This window comes from Cibotium barometz, chromosome 33, assembly GCF_041138505.1.
Source record: "Cibotium barometz isolate CiBa-2024 chromosome 33, ASM4113850v1, whole genome shotgun sequence".
Classification (NCBI taxonomy): Eukaryota; Viridiplantae; Streptophyta; class Polypodiopsida; order Cyatheales; family Cibotiaceae; genus Cibotium; species Cibotium barometz.
Window position 1 is genome coordinate 1,289,649 of NC_141078.1, and position 6,000 is coordinate 1,295,648.

Consider the following 6,000-nt stretch of genomic DNA (forward strand, 5'->3'; position numbering starts at 1 on the left):
TGAACTCTTTCTTAAGGCTTGTAGGTTATTAAATTCCTAAATAGTGAAATAGAAACATTATATATATATATATATATATATATATATATATATATATATATATATATAGTGAGAGAGAGAGAGAGAGGGGGGGTGGAGGGGGGAAGCAAGGAACACTCTTCTCTCTCCCCATGAATATCATCCCCCCAACCCCTTCTTTCCTCCCTTTCTCTCCCCTCCTTCTCCTCCTACCTATCTAGTAATGTCGTTCCCACTATAAAGATCCCATCACGTGGCCACGTGGCCCAATGATGTGCACATGTTACATGGGTAGGCATTTAAAGAAGATAAAGATTACCCAAGCCTTATGTGAAGATGAAGAGAAAACAAAAATTGAGGAGTTATGGAGATGGTCTAAAAGTTGAGGAGTGTGAAATTCCGTGTAAATGGACTTTGGATTAGTCTACGAATCATTAATAATCAATGAGGAACCAACCACGCAAATACCCCATTTTAAGTAGAGGAGGACGTTATCGATGCTGCATTGTTCATAATGTCTATAAGAGGCAACACAAAGTAGGTGAAGGAAGTAGAGTTATGCATTTTTTGTCGAATTGTTGAACTAGCTAGCACATGGTCAACCTTTGTCAACATCTTGGTCAAATTGTTGAGAAGAACTAGCCAGCACGGGGACATGGTCAACTTCATGACCTTGAAGAGAAGTTGTTGGCTTAGTCATTATGTAGAGAGATTGATGGTGGTACACTATAATATAGTGTGCTATAGTTAAAAGAAAAGATAAGGCTAGGCTTACATCGATGGTGGCAATCAATTATAGATAAGCCTAGGTTTCAATCTCTTAAACCTACTAAAGACCTAAGGTTAAAAGGACATAGGACTTTATGCACTAAAGTTTACAAGGTTATAACATTAATTTTTTTTAGCATTTTAATGGAGATAAATAATGAAAATTTATGAAAGAGTAATGGATGAGTTGCCAAAAAAAAAAGATGATGTGGGAATGACTTGGAGGGGAAGTCATCTTGCATTAATAGTGGTGTCATAATAAAATGGTTTGGTACATGCAGATTATTTAGTGAGTGCTACCTTAGTGTTTTTCCTTGGGATGTACACTCACATACGAGAAAGATGTCCATTTCCATGCTTGGCAAGTCGATCATCCCATTATCTACTAAAGGTAAGTTTTGAGGAGACCCATAACCATTTTGAATTTGAGATGATGACTAGGAGGGTCAATTTGGAAAATAAGACCAATAACCACTTTGAATTTGAGATGATGACTAGGAGGGTCACTTTGGAAAATGAGATGGCCTTTACATGAGAGCGAGGTTTAGAATAACCAATAACCATTTTGAATTTGAGATGATGTCTAGGGTCACTTTGGAAAATGAGATGGCCTTTGGCATGAGAGTGGGGTTTAGAATCTTGAGATGCAAAGAAAGACCTTCAATGCTAGTTCATGTCCCAATGTGTGATTTATCAAAGCCTTGCTTGGCTTATTGGCCAGATTTGAGTGAGGAGTTGATATCTCAAAATAAACCTGGCAATGGGTCAGAGATTGAGCTATGACTATTACTTGATCCTTTTTATTCAAAAGTGTGTGTACGTTATGATAGGAGCATCAAAATTGCATGAGTCTTGGCATGAACGTAGGATTCCTGCATATTTTAAACATAAGGATGAACTTATCTTTAAAATTATAAGTTGAGTGCCATGTGCACGTGATTAGTGTGCATGTGCTATGGAGTATGAGTACAAAGCAAGCTTGCCAACCCAAGGACTATGTGTGGGCTAGGGTGCCTTAAGAGCTCTCATAAAATTGGACTTTTCTAATGCCATCATACCTGAACCTCCTATAATGGCAATGAGGCTTTGCATGGGTGTGGGGGGGGAGGTGACCCTCTCCACACCCCTACAAAGTCTCATTGCCATCAATTAATAGCCTGGGCATGCCATCGTCTAGAGTCTCATGTGCCTTGAGAGATCTTGTAAAATTGGACTCTTTCCATGCCATCATACCCAAACTACATCCGCTTCAGTCAATGGCATTAACAAGACTTTTCATGGGTGTGCTTACAAAGTATGGTCACCACCATCAAATAAGGTTCGGACATTCTCAATAGGTCTCGAGTGGCAGCACCATTTTCTAGAGTCTCATGTGCCATGAGAGCTCTCGTAAAATTGGGATCTTCCTCATGCCATCATACCTAAACATCATCAAATGGTCAAGAGACTTTGCAAACGTGAGGAGGAGCACACCCTCCACACCCCTACAAAGACTCATCACCATTGGCTGAGGTTGAGGCATTCTATAGGTCTAGTGTGCTTATAAAAATGGTTCTTCCCTATGCCATCGTATCCTCCAATTACAATGAGAACATCTAATTACAATGAGAACCTCCATACCCTTGCAAAGTCTCATACCACCAAGTGAGGTTTTGGCAGGCTTGGGTGCCATTTTATAGAGTCTCGTGTGCCTTGAGAGCTCTAGTAAAGTTGGTATCTTCCTCATGCCATCATACCCAAAACTTGACCAATGATACTTTGCATGGGTGTGGGGGAGAAACACCCCTTTGAAGGAACTCCTCAACACCCCTCCAAGGGACCTCCTCAAAACCCCTCCAAGGGACCTCCTCAAAACCCCTGCAAATGATCTCCAAAGGCCTCCTCCAGACCCCTAGAGATTCTTGTCCCCATCAAACGAGGTTTAGACATTCACAACAAGGCTCGGATGCCATTTTTTAGAGTCTCATGTTCCTTAAGAGCTTTCATAATTTATTGGATTCTTCTCCATGACATCATACCTAAACCTCATCTGAAAGCACCTAAACCTCATCCAAAAGCAATGAGAGTTTGCAAGGGTGATCACCTCCACACCCTTACAAAGTCTAGTTGTTAGATGAGGTTCGGGCATTCACATTAGGGCTTGGGTGCCATTTTCTAGAGTGAACTTTTGTAAAATTGAACTCTTCTCGAGCCTTACAACAATAGGGCAAATTATATAGAATTGTAGCATTAGATGTGTCAAAACCTCTAAAAAATTATCGCAACTATATTAGTCAGACATAATCTCGTCCAATATCAAGATTGGGATGTCGACATTGCATCTCAAACATACATTCTCCTTGAAAAGGGGGTATTACAAAAAGGATTTCCCAAGCCTTAAAACTATATTAGTCAAACATAATCTTGTCCATATCAAGATTGGGATGTTGATACTACATCTCAAACATACATTCTCCTTGAAAAGGGGGTATTACAAAAAGGATTTCCTGAGCCTTACAATAATAGGGTAGATTATCTAGAATTGTAGAGTCATGTGTGTCAAGACCTCCAAAACGTTGTCACAAACTATCTTAGTCAAACATAACCCCATCCATTATGAAGGTCAATTGGGATGTCGATACTACATCTCAAACATACATGATCCTTAAAAAGGGAGTATTACAAAAAAAAAAACCATATTAGGGAGTTTGGGAAAATCCCATTACTTTGGGAATTTTATTTTCAATATACTTTTTGGTGTATCTTCAACATACCAAATCCGGGAATGTAGATTTAGAACCTATTCTTCAAGAGCTTTCCAAACGATATGTCAAATGAGTTGGCTTTGATAAACGCTTTAAAGGATTCACCATGATCCCATTTTTTATCTTGCAAAATGGCAATTGGGATTTTTGTGTGTGTGTGTGTGTGTGTGTGTGTGTGTGTGTTTTGTTGGAAAATAATTTACTCAATGCTCCACCCTCATGTTGTTATTGTAAGTGATAGGATGCTCTCTATTTTGTATGGCCCCCTATATGAGGAGTACTTGCTGGGTGTGGTGAGCACTTGAGCACTCAACTGCTCCTAGTTAAGACACTAGATGGAAGAGGTGTGGGGGAAGGGGCCCAAAAAAGAAGAGGGTTGCAACTTTCAGCCATAGTTTTTGGAAGGGTTCTTGCTAAAAAGAAACATTATAAGAGAGGCGAGTGAAGTCATCTTTATGGGGTTTCCCTTAAAAAATGTATGGCCAGATCTAGCCTTACTAGATTGTGGGCTTACCTTGCACAACTAACACACGTGTGTGTGTGTGTGTGTGTGTGTGTGTGTGTGTGTGTGTGTGTGGTTGGAAAAGTATTTAGTCAATGCTCCACCCTCATATTGTTACTGTGAGTGACAAGATGTGCTCAATTTTGTAAGGCCCCCTATATGAGGAGTAATTGTTGTTGGACACCTGAGCACTCAACTACTCCTAGTTTGACACTAGATGGTGGGCAAATGTGGCTAAATGGTTGGGAGAAGGCTTATGTAGTCCTAGCACACTTTGCAAAGTAGGATGCATGCTTGTGCGAGCTATGTGACTACATTGGTGAGTGCTAGGATAGCCAATCTTCAAGTGTGCTCTTTGAACTTCCCAACATCACCACTCACATGAGCAAGCTCTCTCAAAACACATGAACTTCCCAACATCACCACTCACATGAGCAAGCTCTCTCGAAACACATGAAGGCAAGCTCCCATGCACGAGCTTACTTCAATCTATATGAGTCTCTCTCTTGAAACACGCACACATAGGATCTCTTTCCACAAGAATTTTCCTTGGAATTTTGTGTTCTTGTTAGATCTGTTTTTGTAGAAATGAGAGCTTTTAGCCACTATCAACTATGAATTTAGGGAAGAAGAGAATTTATTAGGCAATGTTATGCTATATTGTGGTGTACTTGCACTTCAAATCCTTAATACATTATGTGCACTTTCATTGCAACTCAGAAATTCTGAAAGGGCAAGAGCTTAATATACAACAAAGAGATTAATATAGGACACTATCACAACACGAAACATATCAGAAACTAAATAAAACATTATGTATGCGCTCTCAAAGCCTAATATAGAACAATATCACAATATGGAACATTATATATGCACTTTGGAGCTCAATATAGAACAATATCATGAATGGAAGGTGTAAATTTACTTGGTGTAAACAAGGACATGTTGTAAATGGAAGCTTTTGTGTTGTTAATAAAAATATAGTTACTTATTGTTCCCCAAAAAAAATATCATGAAATTAAAAAAAAGCTTTATATATATGCACTTTAGAAATGTTGAAAGGACAAGAGCGTAATATAAAAAGCAATATCACAATCAAGCGATGTAACTCATGCTAACATTTTTAAGTACATATTGAAAAAGGAATATTTTAATGGTGCATTATTTTTGGTGGTTTTTAAAAATGAGGTGGAAATGAGCGCGGGGGTGTTTATTTTATTCAAATGTCAGAAGGGGAGGGTACCTCAACTTCTTCCATTTGTACAGAATTCTTAAGCCAAGATCTTCTTTTCAATTTCCAAGCCTTCGATACCATTTTTTTATTAAAAATTTTTAAAAACCCTGCAATCACGAAGCGGAAAGAGTACGCCAAAAGCCTCAATTAATTTAATGCTGTTCCATTCAAAAATTATTGCTTGCTTTGTAAGGTTGGGAAGCCCCTTGGAGTTGGGCAGAAAAGATGCTTGTTTTTTCTTGTGGGATTTTGTACAGAGAGCTTTCAGTACCTTGTTGCTTCTTCGAGAAGGCGCTTTGCAAACCTATGTCAAAAGCTTTTCGAGCCACAATGGCGCGTTTTTCTTGAGTTTGAAATTTAAAGCAGTGAAGAGCAAAAACCCCCTTGCTCCATCAAATGTCCCCTCACCTTTGTACCTCATACACACACTTCCATATAGAATTGAAATTTCATAGTTCTTTTTTTTTTTGGACCAATAATATATATATATATATATATATATATATAATAAAAAGGAAAACGAAAACGTTACATAGAATTCTTTCGAGACCCACTCTCAGCCCATCAACAGCAGCATCAGAGTCACCATCAAGCAAACTACACACCAAATACCATCTATCATCCTCTGAAACAAAACTGGTACCCAAGCAAAAATTGAAATTTCATAGTTTTTTTATAGTAGAAACAGGAAAATATATTAAAAAAGGATGAGATTACAGCGACCCATGAGGAAG